This window comes from Mauremys mutica, chromosome 3 (genome assembly GCF_020497125.1).
Source record: "Mauremys mutica isolate MM-2020 ecotype Southern chromosome 3, ASM2049712v1, whole genome shotgun sequence".
NCBI lineage: Eukaryota > Metazoa > Chordata > Testudines > Geoemydidae > Mauremys > Mauremys mutica.
In genome coordinates, this window is record NC_059074.1 from 164700239 (window position 1) to 164715866 (window position 15628).

General features: G+C 40.0%; 1 long non-coding RNA gene across 1 annotated transcript in view; it reads left to right on the forward strand.

Annotated features, from left to right (window-relative positions):
• The first annotated feature begins 5336 nt into the window (after positions 1–5336).
• LOC123365870 overlaps positions 5337–15628 on the forward strand; it is a 45689-nt gene continuing 35397 nt past the window's right edge. The window contains exons 1-2 of the long non-coding RNA XR_006577802.1: positions 5337–5372; positions 12325–12410. This is a non-coding gene — a long non-coding RNA (uncharacterized LOC123365870). The remainder of the gene's footprint in view (positions 5373–12324; positions 12411–15628) is intronic.

Genomic DNA, 15628 nt, shown 5'->3' on the forward strand with positions numbered 1-15628 from the left:
GTTAACAATATAGATGTAGGATCTGTCTTGCTATGCTCTACATTTATACTAGCAATGCTAAGGGCTAATTTACCATGCATTTCTGTATGTACATTGGCCGTATTGAGGCTAAAGTTTATTCTAAGCTTCTACATGATTAATTTAGACATACAGGGCAAGAATGAAAAGGAACACCCACAAAGGTGAAATGCCTTCAAACTGCATGACTATTTAAAAATACCACAAATTAGCTGTTACCTTTCAAGAAAGAGACCTTGGAGTCATTGTGGAAAGTTCCCTGAAAGCAACTGCTCAATGTGCAGCAGCAGTCAAAAAAGCTAATAGAATGTTAGGAACCATTAGGAAAGGGACAGAGAAGAAGACAGAAAATATCATAATGCCACAAATTCATAAATGTCATAAACCCATGGTACACCTACACCTTGAAGATTGCATGTAGTTCTGGTTGCCTCATCTCAGAAAAGATATATTAGAATTGGATAAGGTACAGAGAAGAGCAAGAAGAATGATTAGGAGTATGGAATAGTTTCCATACGAGGAGAGATTAAAAAGATGGGACTTTTCAGCTTGGAAAAGAGAAGATTGAGGTGGGATATGATAGAGGTCTATAAAATCATGAATGGTGTGGAGGAAGTGAATAGTGTTATTTATCCCTTCACATAACACGAGAACTAAGGGTCACCCGATGAAATCAATAGGCAACAGGTTTAAAACAAACAAAATGAAGTACTTCTTCACACAATGCATAGTCAACCTGTGGAATTCGTTGCCAAGGGGTGTTGTGAAGGCCAAAAGTATAACTAAAAGCAGCAGGAGGGCCTTGCAGCATGTTCTAGGAGTGGCCAGACTTTGGGTTAGACTCATCTACCCGAATACAGCTGAGTCTCCTTTACAGAGAATACTTTATCTCTGTCTCTGCCATGCTTCACTTTGGTTATCCGCATTGTGCCAGTGCAGTGGAACTTCATGGATGAAGATGCAGTTACTAATGTGTCTGGACCTGGAGCAATTGCTACACAGAACGTCAGAATCAAGGTCTTGAATTGGCAGCAAAAATAGATTGGGAGCCAACAGAGGGTGCTATACACTGTGTGCAAAATGGCTGCTGAACTCTGCACACGTGGAGAGTTCATAGGGCTTTAAAGGTGCAGTACAGTGAAGCTAAAAGGCATTACAGTTTTATAGCTAAATATACCATATCACCATCTTCCCTCTTTGGGATGAATATCCCTTAGGGTGGAGGGAGATCAGCTAGTGCAAAGAAGTGTAATTTACACCTCTAGTCACAAGGCTGAGTGAATCTGCCCCATCATCTATTTCTACTTGAGCTAAATGAAGTCAGTCATTATGGAACTGCAGAGACCATATGGATATTCAATGTGGTGACCTTTGTATTTTGTTTCTTTGTAACTTTAGTGGGCTGTGTCCACTCACCTTGGCCTCTCTCTCTTTGTGATATTTACAGTGAGTTTGGCTGTTAATCATATAGTATTTTTCTCATTACCTTTCTTTTGAGGGCTTACTGGGGAAAGCTGTTTTTCAAATTTTAAATCTATCTGTGTAAATTGTTATTTTTATAACATAACTGTTTATACCTTTCCTAACATGACATTATCTCAAATTTAATGAGAGATTGTAATAAAAGAGTTATTTATTGATAGATGGATAAAAGTTGATATCATCTAGTTGGAATTCATTCAAGTGAGGAACAAAAATGTGTCCACCAAAACAAATGCAATTTTTCAACAAGATCCCAGTGTTTTCTTTGTAAAAACTAGGATTGGAAAAACATGAGGTTTTCCTGCCAGATTCCATTCACTTTCAGCAGGAACAATCTGCTCTTCTCAGCTGAATGTTTTACAGCAAGAATGTCTGGAATTGAGGAACCAGCTCCTGTTTGGAAATAGCAATTGTTTTTAATGAAAGAGCCTGCCTTTCATTGGAGATAATACTAGAACCGCAATTCCACCAGGGCAAAACTTCACCTGCACAAAAACATGGCATACAAACAGGATAAGATATCAGGTTAATGTGAAGGCAAAGGAGAAGCTAATTTTCTTTCTTCTTCTCTCTTTCTTTATTGGGTTCATCTGTGGTCCCTCAGTGATACCAGATAATAAAAGGTGAAAGGTCAAAAATCACCTGGCTGTGACTGGATACATGCCAAACTATTGTGTGTTTGAAAACAAGGGTAGTGGGAAGGGAGTAGTGTGTCAGACCTCCCTCGTAGTTGAGGCTTGCTTGGAAAAATATGAGCAGCTTGGCAGGAAAATTCTGATGCGTAATGGGGCAGATAACCCTATAGTTCAGTTCGACACAGTGATATCCCTCACTGTGCAATATAAATCTTAGCATATAGCCAAGTTGCTAACGTTGGATGAAGAATCCACTAATTCCTTGAGTGTCACAATAAAGCTAGCACTAGGCTTTCTCTCTTATAACTTGATGCAAATCAGATAATAAAAGAGGAAGTTTGTCTGGCTATATTTCAAGCAACAAGCAGATATAAGAAACAAAACCAAATTAACTCCCAAGCTACAGTGTGTCAAATCTATTTCATATATAATAATAATATCTAACTGTTAAACAGCACTTTTTATGTATAGATTTCAATGGGTTAAATTGCATTGAACATCTTTAAATAACATTGATGAGCTGACTTGGTGTAGTTCTATACCAAAGACTTCTCAAACATCATGATGAAAGATAAAGCTGACTTTATTCTGTATATTCTTCTTACAAGAGTATAAGCTAATGCGTCCGCCTTAATGCCAGCTTTCCTGCACTTTGCTGGCTAAAGATAGACTGGCGGGGCCAGATCCCAATCTCATTTACTCTGGTGTAATTCTACTGAAATCAGCGTAATTCCTCCAGATTCACAACTGTGTTAATGAGTTCAGAATCTGGTCCATAAATGCTACAAACATATTTACTTTCTCATTTAATTTCTTAGCTTTTATCTGATTTAGAAGAAAGAGGAACGCATTGATGGAAAATATTTGTTATTTACCTAACAGAATGGAAAGGGCTCTTCAGGGTTTGTTTCAGTCTGTTAGAGGAAATATGTATTTAGGTACTTTTAAAAAAATTCCTATTGCCACAACAACCCTATTTATTTTTGCAGCAGATGCAGGATGGCTTTTGATATCAATGACCATTGGAAACAAAGACAACTAGAAGTATGAACTCGCTTTCACCCCAATAATTCCACTATGATATCACAGGTTAATGCTGAAAATAATTCAGGTCACCACTGTGTGAACCCAGCAGACCACAGCGGCTCATTCATTGGCATTTCAGTCTATTGTGCAGTATTTTAGAAATCCTTAAAAAAAATCCAGATTCTGTACCTATCACAGAAGTCAATCCAGGCCACTTCATTAAGTAAATGTGTAATGAGACAACTTCTAATTTGGCCCAGTCTGCATGGCTTTTGATGGCCCTTTAACCAATGCAATTCAGTAAATATTTATACATATTTTTAAAGATTGTCTTTTATTTACTCAGTAATATCTTCTTCATTGATGATCAGAGCAGAAATTATGAAGCTGGTGAGACAAACTGGAGTCATGCCATCCACTATTGGGGCAGAGGTATAGAAACTGTTTTTTTGTTTCTTTAGTTATAATGCCTCATTAGCACACTAAGGAAACAGGCTGGGGATCCAGATTTTGCAGCTTTTGAACCCATCTCTACAGAGAAACTTTCACAAAGATAATTGAGTTAAGCTACTGTAGGGGTGGATGTAGAACACTGGAAGGTCTTAACTGTGAATGGAACACGATGTTGGCAATAATGATTGTATCCTGAGTTAAAAAGGAAGATCTTCCAGCAAGACTGTATGCGCAGCCCTTCAGTAGCTTCAACCAATGATCTTGGTGAACTGTGGACATGTGCTAAACATGCAAAACCTGCATCCCAATTTAAAACATCCCATCTGTGGTTTTGGTTCAGCTCAAACCAGTCACACCTTGGGCCAATCACACAATTTAGAGCCATATCTGAGTTTGGATTTTGAACACCCCCAGAACTGAAGCATATTCAGGCCCAATTCATGAGCACCAATAGTAGAGACTAATTGAATAGGCTTCAACCCCCTCTTTCTGAGAAGGCTATTCAGATGGAGAGAAGTGGGTCTGCCACTCCTACTGGGGTATGCCACTCAAAGGAAGATTAAATACATGAAATGCTGCTTTTCTTGCATTTATCAATTTATTAGTCATTTCCTGTTTTGCTCTAGAGAAAGTGAAAAGAATCTGTAAAAAGCCTCTCCACTGGTTTTTAAATGATAAACAGAGAAAGATGTTGATCCAAGCAATAGCTTCATTGAGCTGGTTGAATTGGATCCAATGCTCTTTTTTATTTGTGAGCTTTGCTATGGTAAGATTTGTTGGAAGTGAGTATTTCTTATCTGAGCGCCTAGGGTTGTGAGTATGTGCAGATCCATCAACACATCTTTCAGATTGAAACAATTTTCTGCTGTTAAATGGAATAAATCTAATGTTTCTAATTCCTGAGTTAAATTTTGTGAAAAATATTGGTGGAAACTGACATCAGTTTAGAGCTGTAATTAGTTCCAATGCATGTTTTTAGTTTCTTGCAACTTCTGTCACTCCTCTACTAGTGGTCTGGAACTGTGGCATTCTTTCCGATTTTAGTTGGCCTTCTGTTAGTTATAACTTTTAATCATCTTGCTTTGTAGACCTTGTTTCTAGACCCAGGGCAATTACAGCAGAACATAAATTAGTTCCTTGGGTTGGTTGTTCCAGCTGCTTCTGGAAACTGGAAGGTACCAAAGTGGCATCTTTATTTTCCATTTCCTGTGCTGAATGGAGGAACTAAGCACTGGGACCAAGGTCTTTAAATTGAGATCCTGCTAGAACTTGTAAGCTCTGGGCTGAGAACCTGGATTCTAATGTAAGGCCGAATGGCTACCAACTTCTAGCTTTTATAACTATGGGTAGGTATAAGATGGAAGCCATTTGACCTTGCATTCTGTAGTCCAGGTTTTCAAGTCTGTATCTTTCAAGCTCTCTTTTTCAGACTTGTAATTTCTTCTTGTGTTATCTCAGATCTAGTCCATATTGTCTCTTTCAGGTTCAGTCACCCAGCACAATACTATTTGAGCATGGCTTGAAAGTCAGGGATAGATGAGAATGAGTTCAAATATATCTCTTTATTTTTTATTTCTTCCTTATAAACCGGATCTTATTTAAATGAAACCACAGTTTGATTTCCCTTCTTTCAATTTTTCCTTTGAAACTTCCCTTTATGATGTCTGATGCCAGTTGTCAAGGTTATTTCATTTAGGCCCCTCCCTCCTCTTTACATGATGACTACAACCAAGTCAGGAGACCTGATTCTCATGAGAGGTACTCAACATTTTCAACTGAAAATTTTTCTGGACAAAAAATGGGATTTAATAAAAAAAAAATGTTTCATAGGAAAATATTTTTGATTATTTAAAAAATTACAATGGGAAAGAAAATGGTCATTTTAATTTAATTTTGAATTTAAATTTTCCTTTCAGCTTTCAAATCTGATTTCCCCTACCCTCCTCAAACTTTGAAATTTGGGATTTTCCCCACCCCCAACTTTCCCTCTTTCCTCATTTTGCTGTTGAAGGCTGTAGAATTAATTATGTCTAGAAATTCCAACCCATATTCCATTCTGTAACTTTTCAAAATTTCATCAAATTTGGAAAAAATACAGAGTAATGGCTAAAGGAAAAAATAAAACATTAGCTTTGCCACTTTATCTTTTCCAAAGTTGTGAAAAGTTACAGTTTACCATAATGAAGTGTTTAATGTAATTTTAGTAAATTATTTGTTATTTGAGAATCTGAAGCCAAAGAGAATTACAATTCTTTCCAATTCTGACGTGAAACCCTAAAAGAGAGGTGATTTTGGACACATAATGTTTCCTACTTGTGATAGATTTAATTTGGTCTTGACGTTTATCATATATGCCAAACCCATCAATTAGCTAATTTAAAAATAGTTCTTAAAGAATGGAAGGAGAATGAAAGATCATCTTGTGTTCATTTAGGGTGACCAAATAGCAAATGTGAAAAATCGGGATGGGGGTAGGGGGTAATAGCCACCTATATAAGAAAAAGCCCTGAATATCAGGACTGTCCCTATAAAATTGGGACTCTGGTCACCATATGTTAATTTTAATAAATTTGTAAACAGCTCAGACACCACAGGAAAGGCCTAATTTAATCTGTAAGTTAGCCTGAAGTAAAGTGAAAATGTTCTCATGTTAGTGTTGGAATTAATGTTTCCACTCAAGAAATGATGAGCCTAATTCTCCTCTCAAATCCATTTTACATCAGTGATTTCATTAGGCTACACTGTTGATTTACACTGAGGTAAATCAGGCCCTTTGTTTTCCAGGTTACTTTGCTGTAAGACAGTACAATGTGGTATGCAAACTCACCCTTTGCATTGTAATTAAATCCCTCCCACAGTAAGGATGTTTTGCAAATGAATCTTTGCTGAAATAGTGTGACACTGCTCTGTATATAGAATTACATAACCATTATGGGGCAAAATGGCTTGCTTATGCAATAGTGCTAGCCAAGCTAACATAAAAAAAATCCATCAGGCAAGAGGAATTCAGATAACTTACATCAGTCTATCCATAGTTTTAGTGTCATAGCAAAACAGAACCAGTATGTTTTAGATATAATTGCAAAATAATTAGCCAACACTTGAGAAGTGTGCTATTCATTTGGACAATTGAACAGTAATATTGCCCTTTAAATCAGTTAAAATTGCACAATTGCTCTGGGATATCACCACAAACATCCTACTGAAGGACACACACACGCGCGTGCAGAGGTTCTTTACTGTACATTATCTGTCCTGCAGCTCTTTTTCCCCCACACTCTGAAGCCAGTCAACCCTCCTTTAAAAGGTTTGGCCCATGGCAAGTACAAAGTCATTGTGTAGCAGGTGAAGGGTTAATGTAATGCATGCAGCTGCTAATGTTCGGGTTCTGAGGCAACATGATCTTCAGGGGTAATCTATCCAGGCAGGATCTGACATGAGATATGACATTTACCATCAAACACAGCTAGGGCCATTGCTCATATTCTTAGGGCTATCAAAAAGAGAGCTCATGTTGGTCCTTTTCCTCTTTGCCTTCTGTGTATATTTTTATTAACCAGTTGGATTCTTGCTGCTTCTAAATATGATATTTCTATTAGGGAGCCTTATAAATATTGTTGAAACTGGAGGTTCCCTGATTAACTAGAGAGAGCTGTCATTACTTGATTACTTACCAAAGGATGTCAAGGAACAATAATTCCACAAAATGATGAGGGGGCTAGAGGGATTAATTTAGGAGGGAAGATTTCAAGAGCTGTGTATGCAAAGCTTGGATAAACTACTGCTGGGGGTGGGAAAAGACCACATGAGTATTTGAAGGGCATAAATGTGGAGGGTTATGGAGAGAGAGTAATAAGTAAGATGATGCAAGGACTAATTAGATATAATAGGAATGACGAGAAGTGGGTAAAATTAAGGTTCAGATATGTTGTGATGGGACCCCTATAAATGCCCAGTATAGTGATATGGCCAGAACCTCAGGACAGGCCCTTTTGTACCAAGTACAGCACAGGATGGTAGTAGGGAAACAAAGATGGTTGTAGGCTGTCTTTGAAACTCCTTGATCCTTATGTGGCTGAATGCCAGTCCAGTCCTAACGAGCTATTTACAGCAGCCTCGGGGGTTGCAAGGGGACTCTCCAGGTAACCAGTTAAGTCAATTTTGACTAAAAGCAGCTTTAACGGAGCCAGGATCTGGGCCATTGATTTTGCTATCTGCTACAGTGGGTATAAATCCACAGGATCTCTGACTGCCAGAGTATCCTGGAAAAGAAAAAAATAAAACAACAATAACCACTACACAGAAGAAAATCATGGTCATTTTCATGAACATTCCATTCAGCTCCATCCAAAATTCTCATTTAAGGTCATCCCAATAATTTGGTGAACAAAATGGAAGTGGATGCCATTAAGAAGTGGATATTTACCAGTCTTCAGTGCTCACCACACCCCAGTCTTTGCCTTTACTGCAGTACTTTTGATATTTTCCATATTTAAAACAGAACATTCTGCAAATATTATAGGAAATGTAACTTCTGTTAGTGTTGAAAATCAATTTTTATGGCACCCCCTTTACTTCTGATTGATTTTTATATACCAGCTTTCCATCTTTGCTTAGTTTCAAACATATTGTGTTCACATTTGAGCTAAGACTTTCCTGTTCAAAGAACACCTTGCCTCAAGGATTGGCTTGTTAGATAATAGATTATGGAGGCTTTCACCTTTACATCAATTATAAAGCTATCTAGTAACTGACACAAGCCTTCTTTTCCTCCTGATGTGCTAGTGAGCTTGTAGGAGTTAATTTGTGATGTTACAATCATTTATTTGCCAACAGACTATGCTGAAATACACAGGGTTATGACTTTCACTGTAAGATCAACCTGAGAGAAAATTGAGATTGGGAGGAAGAAAGCTCATACTCAAATATTAATAGCTTAAATAATTAGTAAATATGGAAAAGGGAAGGATAGAAAATTCTGGATCAAGTGTGTTATTTTGCTTAAGTATTCACTCTTTTCAGGTTTGCTGCAATATGAAAGTGGCATCTTTAACAGGGCCAGCCCAGAGATGTTTTACTAAAAGGATAGTTCCTACACCACGGAAATCAATGGGCATTATGCCACTCTCTTCCATTGGAGCAGGATTGAGCCAGGTCCAGGAGCAAAGCAAAGTAAAAGGGCTTTGCCTACAGGAAGTACACATGGGTTGGGAAGGTAACACCTCCCTTCATCCCAAACATGTAAAAAGGCCTAGTGAATCCATGCAAATGAGGGGAGGGAACCCAGTCTTTTCCATTATGCAGATTTGTGGCCTGGTGGATCTGCACCATTTGCGAGGACTTGTAGCTCTGTAATGTCACCATAATGCCTATTCCCCATCACCACATTTCAGTAATAAGAAGCACTGTGAAACTTTTCTTAGTGGCATGCATGGGAGTGCGGATTCTGTTGCAGGGCTTCTTTGGTGCCTGCTGCTCTCCACCCCTTAAGTCTGTATAACAGAAACAGGATATTAGCAGGATGGGCACATACCCGTGGTTGGAAGCCATTGAACAATGAGATGGCAAGAACTCTGAAGTCAGGCAGGCAATTGCTATAGTTATTCTGTGGACTGAGAATTCTTTATTCCCTTTTTCCTAAAGAAAGAGAATTTCCTTGTGCCCAACTACAATGGGAAAAAACCCTTTAACAATGCCAGACAAAAACAGGAATCTTTACAACATTGCAAAAAGGCAAACAGGTTTTTCTTGGGTCACAATTGTTGAATGGGACTTCTGCAATTCTCTCTCTCTTTCAAACTGTTGAAGCTTTGCTCATCAATTGCTACTAATCTGGGTGAAGTTGGCCATATGGCAAGCTGAAAACAGTGTTGGAAAAGCTTTCACACATACATATCGCAGCACTTTCTTTGCTAAATGAGGACTTTCTTCCTGAAGTGCAGATTTCACGTGCAGATCCCTAAGGTAATGAATTACACCATAAATGAGGCTGAAATACTTGCAGCAGCTTGTTTTAATACCTAGGACAGGGGTGGGCAAACTACGGCCCATGGGCTGGATCCGGCCCATCAGGGCATTGGATCTGGCCTGTGGGATTGCCACTCCTGTGACGCCATTGGCCCTACGCCACTCTGGAAGCGGCCGGCGCCACGTCCCTGCAGCCCCTGGAGCGGGGGAGAGGCTCCATGCACTGCCCTCGCCTGCAGGCGCCACCCCCTGCAGCTCCCATTGGCCGGGAATGGGGAACTGCAGCCAATGGGAGTTTCGGGGGAGATACCCACAGGCGAGGGCAGTGCGCGGAGCCCTCTGCCCCCGTTCCCCAAGGGGCCACAGGGATGTGGTGCCAGCCGCTTCCAGGAGCGATGTGGAGTGGGGCTAGGGCAGACAGGGAGCCTGTCTTAGCCACACTGCGTGCCGCTGACACCCTGTAGCCACTCCAGGTAAGTGGTGCCGGGCCAGAACCCGAACCCCTCCTGCATCCCGCACCCCAACCTCCTGCCCTGAACCTCCTGCCCTGAGCCCCCATAACTCCCTGCCTTGAGCCCCCTGCCGCACCCCAACCCCCTGCCCTGAGCCCCCTGCCGCACTCTCCTGCACCCCAACCCCCTGCCCTCAGCCCCCTTGTACACCCCACACCCCTCCTGCACCCCAACCCCTTGCCCTGAGCCCCTTCCTGCACACCGTACTCTTCCCATACCCCGCACCCCCTGCCCTGAACCCCCTTGTACACCTCACACTCCTCCCGCACCCCAACCCCCTGCCCCAGCCCTACATTCATGGCCTTGCATGCAATTTCCCACCCAGATGTGGCCCTCGGGCCAAAAAGTTTGCCCACCCCTGACCTAGGAGAAATCCATATCCTCCTCTCCCCCCATGTTATGGGGCTTTTTAAAACCAGTCATAACCCCCTCCCTTCAAACTGCTGTTGGGATGGAAAGTCTCACAATGTATTTCAAATGGCAAATAAACAACAACTTCATCAGCAACTACTTTTCCAGAGCATTCTCTTAGCATTGTCTCTGAGGCGTTTCTGAGTCCTGCTCCAATTTTCCTCCTAGGAGCATGTTTTGTTGCTCTTAATAGATGAAATCTTCCCATTCTCAGGTCTACAACGTATTCCTATAAATCACCCATTACAGCCAAGACATCTGCTGGAGTGTGATGTTGATTTTCCTTGTATGACTTTAGTTATCATGTTTATTTCAGTCACTCTATGGTAATCCATCCATATAACAGGACAAATATGACCAATACTGAAGTCAAAGAGTCTGAATGCCACCTTTAGTTTGCAAGCTCTACTCCCAGTGATATCAATGAGAATTCTTCATGTGAGGATGAAAGGCGCTAGATGGTTCTGAGATTGGGCCTTGCTGCTGCGTCTTGTTGTGTTGGTTGATTAGCTTCTCTTTATGGTAGACACAGATACAGCAACTACTAGAGTTAAATTTTGCTTAGTTAAATAACTGATCTGTTTGCTGAGAATCCCTTTTTTCCAATCCTTGATGCCTTAGCATACTCTGACCTAGTCTTTAAGAATAAAACAATATGATACTTCTGTACAACAGTCTAACTAAATAACATAAACGTGACCATAATTACCCTGAAATATAATCATGCTTTATAATCTGATCCAAAGCCTACTGAAGTCAATGGAAAGACTCCTGTGGATTTCAATGAGCTTTGAAGGAGGTTAATAGTGAATTCATTTTAATACTATAGCCGGAGGGTTATAATGACCAGAAGCACTGTTTCCACACTGCAATATTTTGAAACAATTTGGGCACTGCGTTCTAGTTCACTATAAGCAGAGTTTTGCTCTATCTGAACTGGCTATATGTGGATCCTCTGTGCCCTAGATTCCTTTGTGCTTTAAAGGTCTTGATTCATACAATCTCGTGGCAGAGCTGGAGAATAATGGATTGTTCTGAAGGCACCCATGTGAGGTCTGTACATTGTCTGATGGAGACAGGGTTCCCAATAGTGGGATAAAAAAAGAGGCTATCCTTATGTACTAGACCAAGTAGGTGGCAGTGACTTACACAGTTACAGAGTGATGTGTGTAATCAGGAACTATCCTGGAGATCACAAGCTAGTCTGTATCCTGTGGCTTTCTCATCAGTAAAACTGTGTTGGTATTACATCTCGTATTGACACTTACATTGTCCTAAAGACTCAATGACAACAATCAACATGTTCATTGCTGTCAAGAGTGTCCCTCAATGTCTCCCTTTTCTCTTTTATTTTGTGGAATGCTGGGGTGTTCAAGATCTGCGTACTGACCAGAATTTTGAAGTTTGAGTCCAACTCTAATTTTCTTAATTTAATGTGCTGTTATTTAACATGTTATGAAATTAAGGAAATATTTATTTTGATGCGTACCATTAAAGTACTGTTCCTTTTCAGTAAGAGGGAGGCAACATGATTTTTGAGAAAATTATCCTCTTTAATTCAATGGGTTCCCTCACTCTTGATGATGAGTTTATGGTGTCAGAGAAAAAACAGTGAATCTAGCATTCAGCTGCTGCCAGGGATTCTGCGAGGAAATTTAACTACATCATTTTCGTATTAAAAATGAATAAGAACAACATCCCACTACTAATCAAGATATGACTTCTACACTTGGAGTAGCATTATTTTAAATATTCTTCACATTAATTTTCCTTGACAAGTATTAATCTGAAGTCCTCTCTCTATCTCCACAATGGTACAGGCGTCGCAAGAGCACTGCAAGCTTTCATATGCTGCCCCATCAGTGTACCTCAACTCTGACCTGGACAGACCACTAGTGATGGGACAGTAAGTCAGTTTTGATCCCTATTTAGTCCTTGGCCTCTCTGTTGGGGCTTCCATATTTCCACTAGAAAGTGGATTGAGACCATTTGATTTCACGCAAACTGGCATCTAATTTCAGTCACTGACCTGCGCTGGATGCACACTATGACCTAGATGGGAAAAGCTCCATAGTCTTGTTACCTAGTCCTCTGTCACACATATTCCTTCACCAAAACCATATTTCTAAGCTCTCTTGTACTACTTTTTTTTTCTTTTGCTATGGTACCAATGTTCTAACTATTGTGGCATTCATCCTAAGCTTACAGTATAGCATGCGCCTTGAATAAGTAATTTGTGTTCCCAAGAATGATTTATTCATTTTAAAAAGTGAAAATCAAGGACATACGTATTTTTACAAGTACTGCCGCACAGAGACGTCTCTTTGTGTAGAAATCAAACCTGCCTGAATAGGTTTCTTCTGTACAAAGCTTGACAAACACTAGATAGGTCTTAGGTTTGTCATGGGCAGGAGTTTTGCTTCCACGCCACAGCAATTAGAAACTGAAAAACTTAAGAGGAAAAATGGTAGAGCCAAAGGTTTCTCCTTGATTTCCTTTCTTCAGCTAGTCACTCAGATACTGCTGCCCTCCTCTATCTCCTTGATCTGTTGCATTTATACTGTACACATCACTGTGGTATCTGCACCCTCTGGATAAGGATTTTATATGTGAAGAGAGGGTTAATGAGATACAAAGGTTTGTTGCAGTCAACTTCATTTATTTCAAAGCAGCTCAAGTTTACCAACTGTAATTGTACAGATGAACTGAAACCAAGCAAGGGTAAGAAGAAATTAATTTAAAATGGAAGTGTAAGTTCCAGTCAGCTCCAAATGAAATATAATGAGAACATTATCCTGGGTCTGTTTATCTTTATTCACATTTTAATTTCTTCTCTATCTGGTCAAAGGAAGACTATTGGAGGAAGAGGAGCAGGAGGGAGAGACAATTGGGAGGTGGTGGTGGCAGGGGGTAGCGAACAGACCTATTGAATAACATGCTCAAGAGCTCTCCTGCACGATGAGATTAGCACGATGTGATCATTTTGGTGCCAAGGTGCTAACACAATAATACAAGCGAGTTTGCCAACTTTTCAAATTGAATGTATTTGATTATTTGCTTTTAATTAGTGTGAGTTTTGGAGTATGTACAGGATTGTTAGAGATACACAAAAAGCTTCCTATGGCAGGGAAGTGTATTCTCAGTAAAGATGGTACAGCATTGTTCTGTGGAGAATGAGATTTAACAGCTATGTTAAATGTTTTAGTCCATTTCCATTGTGCCTCTGTTTCAACCTATTGGCAAGCCCTATTGAAGACAGAAAATAAACCTCTTATCTGATGTGAATGCTGAGAGCTTTGCCATAAGAAGCATTTCCAGCCCAACTTCAGACTTGAGAAACTATGACTGGTTTATGCAGAGTGGGCTCTTACTTCCTCTTCTCCTCAATAAGCACCTACATAAACTTGTGTTGTCATTTTTTTCCCATTCGCTGTTCTCTTCATTCATTTATCTTGAAGATAGTAGTCAAGATTGCAGACTTTTTTCTTTTAAACAGCATAGCCAGCTGTAGGTCCAGGCTGAAACACTGTTCATTTTGACTTCTCTCTGCCTTCCTTCCAGAGTATGAAGGCAGAGTTGAAAATGTCTTAGGGAATTGTTATTAAGATTTTCTACTGGCTGCTTTATGACTTGCCAATCACCCAGGGTAATGTACCTCTCTGAACAAAAGAGATGCATCAGAGAAAAAAAAAGTAATTCTTATTGTTTGGCACAGATTGTAACTTAACATCTATATCTCAGCTACTGGGTTACCTGTCTTAGTAGATTTAGGGTACGTGGTTCTTCACCATCCAAAGAGAATGAGTACTTAGAAAGAAACTTCCCACACATTACATATGTAACAGCACAGCCTTTTACCTATACTGTTCTTCAGTCATTTTTATATATATATATTTTAAAATATCCCCCCCTTAAACAATAGAGAGAAACAAATGGTTGACAATAACAATGGCAGCAGCTCTCCAACAAAAGCATGCAATTATTACAATTATACTATCCTTGATTAGGCTCCCATGCATTGCATTTCAATGTAATTGATGTTGTAGGTTGACACATTGGACACCAAATATTCTCGCCTGTCCCTTCACTCTTTTGTTTCAGAGCCTGATTTGCATTTTCTATGCTTTTAGTAATGAAGACTTAGCACTTTTCCTCCATTAGAAAAAAAAAGAGACACAATAATCTGCAACTCGGCACTTGTTTAAGGATTCTGACCCTCAAAAATACCACTTTGCTTCACACATTAGCTGCTTACAAAGAAGGAAGCTAATGTATCATCTAATTGGGCAAACCACTGCATCTGATTTCTCTCAATCAGACTATTAGCTTCGTAATTACCCATCTGCCTCATGTGGAAAAACGGCAAGGCGAACACCCAGCTAATAACATTCTCAAGAGCTCTCTAGCACAATGAGATGAGCATGATGTTGTGGGATATAGTCCCTAACCATTTAAGTGCCAAGGTGGTCTCGCAATACAGTGGGAGTTTGCCAATCTTCCCAGTATGAATGTGTTTAATTATTTGTCTTTAATTAGTCTGAGTTTTGGGGTCTGTTCAGGATTGTTGATGAAAAATGAATGACAGAAAAGAAGCCCCCTCAAGCATCCTACCAGCCTGTTCTACATTCTCCTGTCTGTTAAAATGGCATAATTCTTTCTAGCTGTGACAAATGAGCTTTAAGTCTCCTGAACAGTTCTGCTTTTTTGGGGTGGGGGGCGTGGTATGGTGATATTTGAATATTTTGTCTGGGTATCTTAATTTGGAAGTAGTCTTTACAGGCTTCAGATGCAAGGAGTTCTGAAATCCTGGGCTTGAATCTTCTTTTACACACCTCGCTTTTGCATTAGTATAACTCCATTGACCTCTGTTGAGCTACTACTGATTTACCCCAGAGTAACTGACAGAAGAATCAAGCCCTAGATGTTACCTCCAAGAGACTGAGCTGCTGTTCCATACCTAGAGTATTCCAACATGGTTCCATTCCACTTCAAACATGTCCACAGGGTCTTTGAGCATGTTTCCCACTGGATGACCTATCAGAATAGTTGTGGATTGCTGGAATGCCTTTGCTGTCTGCTCCCAAGGTTATAAGCATATGGACAAGAGGCAGGTGATTCTCCGTG